The sequence below is a fragment of the Neltuma alba genome, unplaced genomic scaffold (assembly GCF_004799145.2).
Source record: "Neltuma alba isolate B1F8T4 unplaced genomic scaffold, ASM479914v2 tig00007263_pilon, whole genome shotgun sequence".
NCBI classification, from domain to species: domain Eukaryota; kingdom Viridiplantae; phylum Streptophyta; class Magnoliopsida; order Fabales; family Fabaceae; genus Neltuma; species Neltuma alba.
This window is the reverse complement of record NW_021634728.1, coordinates 19,445-33,651: the sequence shown is the minus strand read 5'-3', so window position 1 is coordinate 33,651 and position 14,207 is coordinate 19,445. Positions and strand designations below refer to the sequence as shown.

The window sequence follows — 14,207 nt, the reverse complement described above, 5'->3', positions numbered from 1 at the left end:
CGGAAATGATTTTTCGGGATTAGTACCACGCTGGATTGGAGATGGGCTTAAGACTCTAAGCGTCCTCATTTTGAGATCCAACATGTTTTTTGGGAGCTTGCCACTTAATATTTGTAATCTCCCGCAACTTCAAATCCTTGACCTTTCGATGAATAATATTTCCGGAAGTTTGCCAAAATGCCTCAACCATCTTTCTGCTTTGAAGAATCAAATAAATTTTGATGCAACAGTATGGTATGGTAATGTTGATCCCTCAACAAAGGACATTGCAACACTGGTATGGAAAGGTAAGGTGTCCAAATACCAAAGTATATTGAGATTAGTTAAAAGCATTGACCTCTCTTGCAACATGTTGACGGGAGAAATTCCAAGTGAACTGATGGATCTTGTTGAATTGGTCGCCTTAAACATTTCAAGAAACATGCTCAGTGGACAAATCCTTGCCACCATTGGACAACTGAAGTCACTGGACTTTCTTGATTTGTCAAGGAACCACTTATCTGGACACATTCCTTCAGAACTTTCACAAGTGGATCGTCTTGGTGTGACGGATTTATCACACAACAATTTGTCAGGAGAAATTCCTCATGGCACTCAACTTCAAAGCTTTGATCCCTCTGCTTATGAGGGAAATGCTCATCTATGCGGTGCTCCCCTTCCAAAATGTCCCACAAGCCCAACACAAGATCATCCAAATGATGAGAATTCTGAAGAAGATGAACAAATTGTCGGTCGAGGTTTCTTTATCAGCTCGTCCATCGGATTTGGAACAGGATTTTGGGGAATTTGCAGCTTAATATTTCTGAACAAATCCTTCAGATATTCCTATTTTAGGTTAATGAGTGGCATACATGACAAAGTGTACGTGATCGTTGCTATAAATGTGGCCAAACTGCGCAGGTGGAGGAGAGGTTCAACTTGAAGGTACGTAATTAGTATTTGTTTTCCATTTCTCTTGTGTTCATAAATCATTTTTTATTTTTTCTGCAAGGGAACTACTAATTTTGTTATAATATATAATTAAATACAGTCTTTGGGAGGGACTTGGGTGTTTTTACTTAGGGGAAAAAACTTCGAAAACTAAAGTTTTTTTTTTTCAGTTCAGAGGAGAAACAGAAAGCTAATGTTTTTAGCCTCTTAAGAATGAGTAAATGCACTATATATATTTTGGAAGTATATTTTGAAGATTCTTTGGATCAATAAATAAAGAGTAAAATACACTGATTACCCTCTTATTTTATCTCAATTACGGATACCTCTCCTTGATTTTGAAAACGTATATCAACCTCCCTTACAGTTAAAACATATGTTACACAAACCTCTCTCTTATATTTAAGATTTTATTTCTATCCACCCAAACCGTTAATTGACCGTTAAGTTTGACTTTAAATTATTTTTTTATAACCAAAATGCCCCTTTTTGAATAAATAATTATTTAGACATTTATATTTTCCAAGAAATATTTTTATAAAATCAAAACATAATTATCTTTAAAATTTCTAATATGGTATAAATTTTTTAAATTTTGATCTAAATCATAAGATTTTATAATTTCATATTTTACTTTAAATCATAAAATTAGTTAAATTTTTAATCAACTCTTTTATGTTTGCCTTAACTAAATAAAATTGACGTAATTGTAAAAATATAGTTTAAGAATTTATTAGAATGAGGAGTAAAATAATCAATAAATGTTATTTTGATATGAATTTATTAGAATGAGGAGTAAAATAATCAATAAACTTCAAAAACTAAAGTTTTTTTTGCAGTACACAGAAGAAACAGAAAGCTAATATTTTTAGCCTCTTAAAAATAAGTAAATGCATGATATATATTTTCGATGTATATTTTGAAGATTCTTCGGATGATAAATAAGTGCTACATTTTTCTTATACCACAAGGGAAACCGATCGACAATGTTAAGGGCTTTCTTGCAAAGAACTATTCAAGAAATAGGTATTTATATATGCTGAAACTTGAATGTATATCCTTTTCTGGAACTATGTGTTAAGTTTTTTTTTGGCCAAAAAACTATGTGTTAAGTTAGTTCACTATTTTTCAGCACTTTGACTTTGTTGACTAACAAACTACTTCTACTTTTGATCTATCGATATTGCAGTCCTTTACGTGGGGAAGCTAGCTGCTTCACAAGTTTGCCCTGTAAGGTTCTTCCATCGTCATCCGATGAGTACTAAACTATTAAGGCATTTGTTTTATCCATCTGCTGTGCAAGTTTGCGACGGAAAATTAAACGAGCTATGTTTGCGATAATTGTTCAAGCCTTTTATGTTCTGCTAGTTTAGTTTGCAAAATAAATAAATAATTGTACTGTAAAATCGGACACTGGTTTTTCGGAGTCAATATATCGACATGTGCTTGTTGTGTGGTTTGATTTGAGATATTGCTTTGAGCTTCAAACTGATTCGCGGTATGTGTAAGAATAATTGTGAAAATTATCCTTCATGATGCTTTTGAGCACAAACTTATTGGTACGTACGTGTTGTTCTAATAAGGTGAGCTTAAATATTGAACATTCATTGCTTTGTTTAGAAACAGGGTAGGGAGAATTTTTCTTCCTATTAAAGAGGTGGGGTTTGTAAGTTATTATATATGAATAAACTACGTGAAGATCATGCGATCTAAAATAGAGTATTTTCTATGGTTTTTTTTTATATTATATATAAATATATTTCACAAAATATTTATAATTATTATTGTTTAGTCATAGATTTATTTTCACGTTTAAATTTATTTTTAAAAAAAAAATAATCCAAATTTTCACATCATTTCAATCAGATTCTATGACTATTAAAATGAAAAATTAAAAAAGAAAAATAAACAGTGTTAAATACAAATTATCCGAATTTAATTTATTAAATTATTCAAAGTTAATTTAGAAAATTAATATTTGGCTCTCTCACGAATTATAGATTAATTCACTAATTTTCACGTGTGCATCACAAATTTCCAAAATTTGCACGATAATTTAGGGATACAATCGCAACAATTGCATGTAGCAAGGGGGCAAATTGCTACGAAACTTCATCCCAGAATCCTACCCCGACTTTGGCCCAAAAAGGAATAATCCTACCCGACCCAATTTTCCATTTTCATTCGGGTCGGAGCGTCACCGGTCGCGCTCCTTTGAACAAGAGAGCGCAAATGTCAACACGCGGCCAAACCGATGACACAGTGATCGGGTGCGACGCAAATTTTACTCTGCGAAATGTTCCTGCGCACGGTTGCACGGCCATTGATGGCCAAAGTGAAGGAGACGACGGGGATCGTGGGCCTGGATGTGGTGCCGAACGTGCGGGAGGTTCTGATCGGTCTCTACACTAAACCCTGAAGGAGGTCCAGGCCGTCCTTGAGGATGAACGCTGCCGTAAGGCCCTAGAGAGCTTCACAAGGCAGAGGCTCAACGTTTGCGAGGAAGAGGAGAATTGGGAAATGATCGAGAAGCGCCTTGGCTGTGGCCAGGTCGAGGAGCTCATCGAAGAGGGTCAGTATGAGCTCACACTCATCAGCAAAATGATCGGTATTGAATGTTGATGTATCCCTTTTTCTTTCTGCTGTTGGGATTGATGATAATGATCGGTGTTGATGAATGTTGGCAAGAAAATTACTTTTGGTGAGGAAGGGAAATTGTGGAAAATTTAACTCAACATAGAAAAGTTAGCTGATTTAGCTGCGTTGTTATCCGTGTAATAATTATTTCGTTGGTGAGAATTTGGAGGACCGGGAAATCAGTCTCGTGATGATTGTATAATGTATTTAGTGGAGTATGAAAGGAAGCTTTTATCTGAATTTCTTCTTTGTATTTATTTCCATTTGTGAACCACTGTATAGCATGAAATTGTTTCACTGTTTATCTGCATTACAAACCACTCTGTTTCTTGGTTGGTGGAGGCTCTGCTTTGTCTAGTGAGACTCCTATTGCTTTTCAAGCCAAAAATGATGTGAAAAGTACTAAAATAGGTCCAGAATATAGACATTCCATTTTTATTTGCTCTACGAAGTACACGGTTAAGTTGCAACATTAAAAACTTAGTATGTGGCATGGATTTTAACTTCCTCTTTGCACTCTTGTTCTTGAACCACGTACTAGTTCTCTCGAACTAGGTATTATATATGCCAGTGCCAAATAAAGCTCTGATCGAAAGAGTTGAATCCCAACAATCTTATCAAGCGGAAATACATCCTGTGAAATAGATCAAATATTCTTCCGAAGATTTTGTTCATCCTTCTAGTTTGAGAAGAATATGTGATATATATAGACGACTGATAAAAAAAAAAAAATTTTCCCTGAGAATAAGTGCAGGTTATGCTTCAGTGTATCGTTGGCATTTCTTGGTTACCCGTCGGGTGAGTTTCTAATTCCCAATAATTCAACCTCACGTACCAGAACTCACAGGTGGCAGTGGATGAAAATTGCAGAAAATACAGAAGACTTGCCTGGCGATAGAAGAGCCAGCAACCTCCCAGCTGAAGCTTCTTCAAAAATCTTCTCTGGCTGTTACAGTAGCTGCCTTGGTTCATTCCCTTCCCTGTTTCTCATGCAGCCCTCTCCAAGGCTCTCGACTCTCCCAATTAATACGACTATGTAGAAACTCCTTTTAACCTTAGCCCACACCTGTAACTATATAATATGGGGCAAATCGTATGTAAAGATGAGTTACCAGACAATTTGGTGGACATCATTTATCCTAGAATAATATCCTTGATCACTAAAGTAAAATCATTCTGGCCATTATATGTCTTGCATTTTTAAGATCTTTACTTTGATGAGTTGGTACGATTTTAGCTGTCTCTATTGGAATAATGTGAATCCACTTTTAGAAATAATGTAAAACGTAAGATTTAATGAGTGTGCGCGCGCGGCGCTCATGCTTTATGTTGAATGCAGAGTGGAATCCATGGGGTGTCCCAGATGATTATTAATGTGAAGTTGTTGAGAATGATGCGCCAATTCCTAAGCATATTCCTTACCATCGACCTCCTCCTCTCCCTGAAGAATTTTTCAAGACGCTAGAGGCTGCTTCATCTCAACCCGAAAAGGACACTCCTGCGGTCAGCCAACGTGAATCAACCTCAAAGGCATGCAGCTCTATGCTAAGCAGTTCTTTGGTCTGTCGATTAACTTGATCAAAAGGAAATCACAAGAAAATTCCTTGTCTCTTTACTTTGTTTCATATAGGTGCGATTAGCATGTAGCTCTATCCACGACTTTGGTCTGTGCTCATACTCCCCCTTGTCATTGTGGACGAGATCCTAATGTCTGGGGAACTTAATAAATGGACGATTTTTTTTTTTTTGGGCCTTTAGTGTATCTTCATTGGCTCAGGTATGTTGCATGATTTTGTGCATGATGGTAGAGATTAGAACAAAAGATGAGTAATGGAGACAAAAAAGGAAAAGACTTGCCAACTGATTGCCAAAAGCAGGATGAAGTGAAGATTTCTCACAGTTGTACTGGAAAAGAGTGAACGGAAAAGGGAACAGCAAAATGAAGAACACAGTCATCCCAATTTGTGTATGTTGTGAGACAAAACACCATCTGGATCTTTTGCTTGGTCGTGACAGGATTCCAACTTCCAACTTCATGCCACGCTTTAAATTCATGATACTCGTCTTTTTAGTTATTTATTTGAAATCTTTTACTTTGTTAAGATAAGAAAGAGTTATTAGGTAGTTACAATGAGAGCTAATACAACACTATTTGAATGTGATAAGAAATTCTGATTCTGAGAAACTTTTGGGACGGTCTATAAGAAGGGAAAAATTGAAACAAATGATGTCCTATTTGATAGCTTTAGATTTGTGGATACAGCATCTCTCAATATCTTTTCGTTGCCATTAAATTCTTTTCTTGTGTTGTCTTCTACCTGCAACAAATTTTTTTTTTCCCGGGTTAGATACCTGTAACAATTTATATATGAACCTTGCGATCAGAGGAAGGAAGGACATCAAGCTTCTTTTCCAGGACCAAACACACGTGCGCATTGATGATGCATAACTAAATTTAAGATAGGATCAGATTTCGATAATATTGTGATCAGAGTTGAAAACTTAAAATCCTCAAGATATAGCTGGAAAAAAAGTTAGGGTCTTTTAAAACAAAATTATTTTTTTCAAAAAAAAAAAAAAAGATCATACACACTGACACTTTTAACAATCTCCTTTTTTCTTATTGATTGTTCTGATTCTGGCAATTGGACTTATTAAGTAAAAATTTCCTTGGTGATTACATGGTTATTTGGGATCATAAATGACTTCAATTGTCTGGAGCACTATTCATTAAAGTTTCAATATTTCAAGACTAAATTTTCAATTTCATATGGGCACATACTCGGGAGGATAAGTCTCAAACAGAGAGTGAGGTCTGAGTACCATGGCGTGTCGAGACAGCAGGCACGAGCAATACGGGAGGAAGCAGCATGGACTAGCCCGTTTACATCATCTGTGCTCCACATTGAACGGTTATCTACGAAAGAGGAAAACGTCAGGATCCATTATATTTATCACCACTCCATTTTCGACACCTAAGAGGATGCTTAATGCAGGTTAGACTAGACTTGTGAAGACTATGACATTGCAGAGAGAGCTAACTTCTTGATCTTGCCGCTTCCAACACGGTAGCTTTCAGAGCTTAAACGGCAATCACGGAAGCAATGAAAGCATTTGGAAAAATATAAATGAGCAAAGTAAAGGGTTCAGAGATAACAAGAGAGAGAGAGAGAGTGTGTGTGTACAAAATACGGCAGGGACGGAGAATCGGGCGGCCATGGTTGGTTCGGTGATCATCATCGTCAGGCGTTCAAATAGTGAAGAGTATGATATTATCCACAAGCATTTTCAGTTCCAGGGGAAGAGTGCGGGAGGATGAGGCACTCTTGGCTTTGTTCGGCTATGATCCTGTACAGCGGCCCACACTCTATCCGGAGGCCTCTCCTAATCTGATTGGCGCATCATCAAAGCCGAATATCCTTTTCGTAATAACTTTATATCCAAAAGGCAAATTAATGCAGTACTGTGCTACCAACCCTTTTAGAACTGGACCAGTCACTGGACTAGCAGCGGCACCGCTTGTTGGTAAAATCGGTCTCACTTAAAATAATATAATTTAAAATTATGTACAAAATAATAAAAATATTATAGACAATATTTATCTATATTTTCCTATGATAAATCACAAAAAATTACAAACTATTAAAATCATCAAATATCTCATATTAATGAAAAACCTTATCGAATTTGAATGAAGTTGTAGGGGGGGAAAAAAGGCTTATAAGAGACTTTCTCCTCCCATCTCGCTCATAAATTAAAGATGAGGATACGTTGGATTGTTACAAAAATTAAGTGAGAATGATGCCAGATAAAAGTTCATTATTTAACAAAAAGCTAATATTTTCTGAGAGTTGATCTAGTCCGCTCCCTAGAATTTGAAACCAGTAAAATACTGTTCCAGAAATTAAAAAAAAAATTAAACAGATTAAAATGAAGTCAAATTTTAATATTGTAATTGTTCCTCCTTGAAAAATATGAAATTTTTTGAATTATTTACAATTTTAATCAATTCTATGTAAGATTTTAGATTAATCAAGGTAATGAAATGTGCGCATGTGCGTGTCCAATCACTTTATAATTCTAAAGAACATATGCTCTGAATTTACCCGTGGAATCAAGGTTAAGAAAAAAAAAGAATTTACCCGTGTAAGAATTTAAAACAAAATATTCCTCTGGTTTTAATATAAAACCTATTTAACTAATTTGATTAAATTAAGAAATTTAGATAATTTAGTTAATTATAAGAAATATGATATGGTTTTCCTAAAACACCATAATCATCATTCTTAATATTCTCCCACTATCTTCTACTTAATTATGGTTGAGAGAGTATCTATAGGGGTAATTTAGAAAAAAATTAATAAATATGAGAAATAAGTCTTATATTTAAGACTAAAATCAACTTAATAATTAGGTTTTATATTAAAAAACCAGAAGAGTATATACTAAAAAGGTCGGGCACGTTGTTGACGGGGGAACATGCACTTTGGAATTTCCAAGTCCACGTCCAAAACGTCAAAGTCTTCCACTGCACTTTGGAATTTCCAAGTCCACGTCCAAAACGTCAAAGTCTTCCACTGCACTTTGGAATTTCCAAGTCCACGTCCAAAATGTCAAAGTCTTCCACTTGAAGAGGAAGAAGCACGCAAATGACACCTTTCGTATGGCGTTAGGTGCAAATCAACTTTCAAAAGTATGAGCATTAATACAACTTCTTATTCAATAAAAGTATATTTTGAATACAGATTATATAAAATTCATAGTTGTTTCCAATACTGCTTAAATTTTGGGAACACGCAGATGTTTTTGTTAGATAAATGAAGAGCTTGAGTCTTTCGCCTCGCTGAAAAATGTCAACTTTATTTTCAATTTTGTCAGATATTAGAATTAGAATTTAATCTAAATGCAAAGTTTAGTTCGAAACTCAAGTTTCCAAATCAAATTTTGAACGCCTCTTTCATTTTGGAAGTCTTTGAAGTCTCTCTGACGACAACTCTGCTTTCTTCTTTGGATCTTGACTAATTTAATTTGCTATTACATGTAAAAAAAAGTAATGTTACTACCAGAAAAAGAAAACACACAACAGATTTTAAAAAATTAATATTTTCTAAAAAAAATAGAGCTATAATGTCTGTTTAAGTTCAAATTTTAACAATTTAAAGTCTTTAGCCTTGCTATTTTTAAAACTGGAATGTAAAAGTGGATCACTGCACTCTCCAATATCAATATATATAGTATTTTAAATTCATCGTCTTGTACTACTTCCGGTCTTTATTATAAGACCCCATTTGACTTTTTGTTTGGTCCTAATTATAAGACCCCGATCCATTTTGTCTCTCATATTTATGCATTTTTCTCCAAGATAATCCTTCTAATAATAATAGTTCTAGCTAATATACTTAACTAGTAAGGATATTTTAGGAATGACAACACTTATTTATTACAAATAAGTAACTTAACTTACTTCCTTAATCTCCTCAAATAAGTCAATTGGGTCTTATAATTAGGACCGGAGGTAATATATTGGAAGTCATGTGTCCTCCAATATTTCAAAGTCATATATTCTTTGGCAAAAGATAAAAGTCCATATATTCTTATTCCTTCGATTTTGGAATGAAGTGTCACTCTCATGGTGGATAAAAACACTATGGAAGAAAATGAAACTGTGTGGAAATTTACTATGCAATACTACAAAGGGCAATTCTCGCGGTGGCCAACGAATACTTTGTCTCTGTTTTTAATCACTATTAAGTTAAAATGATATATATGGTGTAGCAAATAATTCCAAATCATTCATATATCCAAATCTCTTTGTTTATTTATTCAAGATCTTCGATTTAAAAAATTTAAAGCCTATTATATATAATTTTGAATTTATATTGAGAGTCTGTATATCCTCCAATACTATCATGAAGACAACAAAATCTTGCCTATAAATACATGGCCTTTGTGGTGCTTGTTCTCTCGCATAGCAAACTGCTTCATAACCTTATATCCACAGCGTAAGGATGGTAGATATGAGGTTTGTTGTTGCTTGCCTAGTGCTTTTAGTGCGTTATTCTTGCGGGGCACTTGCAGTTGGCAACACTACTGTCAAGTGCAGAGTCAAGGAACGAGTCTCCCTTCTTTCTCTCAAGCGTGGCTTTGTTGATCCCTGTGGCTGCCTCTCTTCCTGGGGAAGTTCAGAGAACCACACAGATTGTTGCACATGAGTTGGTGTTTCCTGTGACAGCCAAACGGGCCATGTGGATACACTCGATCGTTTTTATTGCGGGTTGGAAGGTGCAATTTCTCCGTCATTAGCTGAATTGCATCATTTGAATTATTTGAACCTTGGTGGCCAAAATTTCTCTCCAGCTAAATTCCCAGACTCCATTCTTTCTTTAAAGAGATTGCAATATCTCGATCTCTCCTTCACAAATTTGACAGGAAACATTCCTCCCAATTTGGGATATCTGTCTCGCTTGCAAACACTTTACCTTCCGGGAAACCAGCTTGAAGGTGGCATACCCAAATCCTTGGCTTTATGCCACTTAACAGAGTTGGATCTATCTGAAAACTCGTTGAGTGGACAATTAGATGACTTCGTTGCATCATTCGACCATTGTGCCAACATATCACTACAGTTCTTAGATTTATCTCATAATCGGTTTACGGGGTCGGTACCTAATTTCTCACGGTTCTCATTTTTGGAAACATTAGATCTCTCCAACAATCAACTCAACGGAACTATAAATGATGGCATTGGATTATTGTCAAAGCTACAGGAGTTAGACATTACTACTAATTTCTTGCACGGTGTCATAACTGAAACTCATTTCTCGAGACTCTCTCAGCTAGAGTACTTGGACTTGTCTCTCAACAACCTGGAATTTAAAGTCAGTCCTGATTGGATCCCCCCTTTTCAGTTATACTACATTCATTTAAGATCATGTAAGTTGGGCCCTGGCCTTCCAAATTGGCTTCGAACCCAAAAGTCAGATTTGTCATTAGATATTTCAAATGCTGAAGTTTCTGGTATGATGCCAAGTTGGTTTTGGGATTTGTCATTTCGATTCATGAACCTTTCACACAACCAAATGACTGGAGAAATACCAAATTTCCAACTTGGAAATAGATCTCGTACTGTGGATCTGGATTTGAGCTCAAATTTGTTTGAAGGCTCAATTCCATCAAATTTATCATGTACAGCCTGGGCATTGTTTCTATCTAATAATAAATTCATGGATGCTAGTACTTTCTTATGTCCGAATGAGACCGTGAAATTAGAGATCCTAGATCTCTCAAACAATCAACTATCAGGAGTGCTTCCAGATTGTTGGAAATATTTTGAATCATTAGCCCTTCTTGATGTTGCAAACAATAGCCTATACGGAGAAATTCCAACATCAATGGGTTCATTGATGAATATACAATCCTTACATTTAGGATTCAATAAATTTTCGGGTGAAATACCTTTGTCTCTGAATAAATGCACGGAGCTAGTGGTTTTTGATGCTGTCGGAAATGATTTTTCGGGATTAGTACCACACTGGATTGGAGATGGGCTTAAGGGGCTAAGCATCCTCATTTTGAGATCCAACATGTTTTTTGGGAGCTTGCCACTCAATATTTGTAATCTCTCTCAACTTCAAATCCTCGACCTTTCGATGAATAATATTTCTGGAAGTTTGCCAAAATGCCTCAGCCATCTTTCTGCTTTGAAGAATCAAACAAATTTTGATGCAAGAGTACTGTATAAAAAGTCACATTTTGATTTTTCTTCACCCCGCTCGACAGAGGACATTGCAACACTGGTATGGAAAGGTAAGGTGTCCAAATACCAAAGTATATTGAGATTTGTTAAAAGCATCGACCTCTCTTGCAACATGTTGACGGGAGAAATTCCAAGTGAACTGATGGATCTTGTTGAATTGGTCGCCTTAAACATGTCAAGAAACATGCTCAGTGGACAAATCCCCGCCACCATTGGACAACTGAAGTCACTGGACTTTCTTGATTTGTCAAGGAACCACTTATCTGGACACATTCCTTCAGAACTTTCACAAGTGGATCGTCTTGGTGTGACGGATTTATCACACAACAATTTGTCAGGAGAAATTCCTCATGGCACTCAACTTCAAAGCTTTGATCCCTCTGCTTATGAGGGAAATGCTCATCTATGCGGTGCTCCCCTTCCAAAATGTCCCACAAGCCCAACACAAGATCATCCAAATGATGAGAATTCTGAAGAAGATGAGCAAATTTTCGGTCGAGGTTTCTTTATCAGCTCGTCCATCGGATTCGTAACAGGATTTTGGGGAATTTGCAGCCTAATATTTCTGAACAAATCCTTCAGATATGCCTATTTTAGGTTAATGAGTGGCATATATGACAAAGTGTACGTGATCGTTGCTATAAATGTGGCCAAACTGCGCAGGTGGAGGAGAGGTTCAACTTGAAGGTACGTAATTAGTATTTGTTTTCCATTTCTCTTCTGTTCATATATCATTTTGTATTTTTTCTGCAAGGGAACTAATAATTTTGTTATAATATATAATTAAATACAGTGTCTGGGAGGGACTTGGGTGTTTTTATTTAGGGGAAAGAACTTCGAAAACTAAATTTTTTTTTTCAGTTCAGAGAAGAAACAGAAAGCTAATGTTTTTAGCCTCTTAAGAATAAGTAAATGCGCTATATATATTTTGGAAGTATATTTTGAAGATTCTTCGGATCAATAAAAAAAGAGTAAAATACATTGATTAACCTCTTATTTTATCTCAATTACAGAAACCTCTCTTTGATTTTGAAAACGTATATAAACCTCCCTTACAGTTAAAACATATGTTACACAAACCTTTCTCTTATATTTAAGATTTTATTTCTATCCACTCAAACCGTAATTGACTGTTAAGTTTGACTTTAAATTATTTTTTTAACCAAAATGCCCCTTTTTGAATAAATAATTATTTAGACATTTATATTTTTCAAGAAATATTTTTATAAAATCAAAACATAATTATCTTTAAAATTTCTAATATTGTATAAATTTTTTTAATTTTGATCTAAATCATAAGATTTTATAATTTCATATTTTACTTTAAATAATAAAATTAGTTAAATTTTTAATCAAATCTTTTATGTTTGCCTTAACTGAATGAAATTGACGTAATTATAAAAATGTAGTTTAAGAATTTATTAGAATGAGGAGTAAAATAATCAATAAATTTTATTTTGATATAAATTTTAGTTAAAAATAATATTTTTAAAATATTCCTAACGGTGTTAACTAATTGGACCAAACTTTATATTTTTAAAGTAGAAGAGAGGTCCGTGTAATTGATATAAATTAGAAGGGTAGTCAGAGTATTTTACTTTAAGGTCCAGAGGTAGTATCATTTTGTATTTTTTCTGCAAGGGAACTAATAATTTCATTATAATATATTTTTAAATACATTCTTTGGGAGGGACTTGGGTGTTTTTATTCACGGGAAAATACTTCGAAAACTAAAGTTTTTTTTTGCAGTACACAGAAGAAACAGAAAGCTAATATTTTTAGCCTCTTAAAAATAAGTAAATGCACGATATATATTTTCGAAGTATATTTTGAAGATTCTTCGGATGATAAATAAGTGCTACATTTTTCTTATACCACAAGGGAAACCGATCGACAATGTTAAGGGCTTTCTTGCAAAGAACTATTCAAGAAATAGGTATTTATATATGCTGAAACTTAAATGTATATCCTTTTCTGGAACTATGTGTTAAGTTAGTTCACTATTTTTCAGCACTTTGACTTTGTTGACTAACAAACTACTTCTACTTTTGATCTATCGATATTGCAGTCCTTTACGTGGGGAAGCTAGCTGCTTCACAAGTTTGCCCTGTAAGGTTCTTCCATCGTCATCCGATGAGTACTAAAATGTTAAGGCATTTGTTTTATCCATCTGCTGTGCAAGTTTGCGACGGAAAATTAAACGAGCTATGTTTGTGATAATTGTTCAAGCCTTTTATGTTCTGCTAGTTTAGTTTGCAAAATAAATAAATAATTGCACTGTAAAATCGGACACTGGTTTTTCGGAGTCAATATATCGACATGTGCTTGTTGTGTGGTTTGATTTGAGATATTGCTTTGAGCTTCAAACTGATTCACGGTGTGTGTAAGAATAATTGTGAAAATTATCCTTCATGATGCTTTTGAGCACAAACTTATTGGCACGTGTTGCTCTAATCAGGTGAGCTTAAATATTGAACATCCATTGCTTTGTTTAGAAACAGGGTAGGGAGAATTTTTCTTCCTATTAAAGAGGTGGGGTTTATAAGTTATTATATATGAATAAACTACGTGAAGATCATGCAATCTAAAATAGAGTATTTTCTATGGTTTTTTTTATATTATATATAAATATATTTCACAAAAATATTTATAATTATTATTGTTTAGTTATAGATTTATTTGCACGTTTAAATTTATTTTTTTCAAAAAATTATCCAAATTTTCACATCATTTCAATCAGATTCTATGACTATTAAAATGAAAATTTTAAAAAGAAAAATAAACAGTGTTAAATACAAATTATCCGAATTATTCAAAGTTCATTTAGAAAATTAATATTTGGCTCTCTCACGAATTATAGATTAATTCACTAATTTTCACGTAT

At 34.5% G+C, this 14,207-nt stretch overlaps 2 long non-coding RNA genes and 1 pseudogene across 2 annotated transcripts; all 3 read left to right on the top strand.

Moving 5' to 3' along the window:
* The first annotated feature begins 258 nt into the window (after positions 1-258).
* LOC114752173 (uncharacterized) lies at positions 259-2,397 on the top strand. Its single transcript, XR_003740811.1, has 2 exons — positions 259-924; positions 2,120-2,397. It is a non-coding gene; the product is annotated as an uncharacterized LOC114752173 (long non-coding RNA).
* Positions 2,398-3,205: 808 nt separating this feature from the next.
* On the top strand, positions 3,206-3,687 carry LOC114752171 (probable NADH dehydrogenase [ubiquinone] 1 alpha subcomplex subunit 5, mitochondrial; annotated as a pseudogene).
* A 7,945-nt stretch (positions 3,688-11,632) lies between these two features.
* LOC114752174 (uncharacterized) lies at positions 11,633-13,690 on the top strand. Its single transcript, XR_003740812.1, has 2 exons — positions 11,633-12,010; positions 13,392-13,690. It is a non-coding gene; the product is annotated as an uncharacterized LOC114752174 (long non-coding RNA).
* The last annotated feature ends 517 nt before the right edge of the window (positions 13,691-14,207 follow it).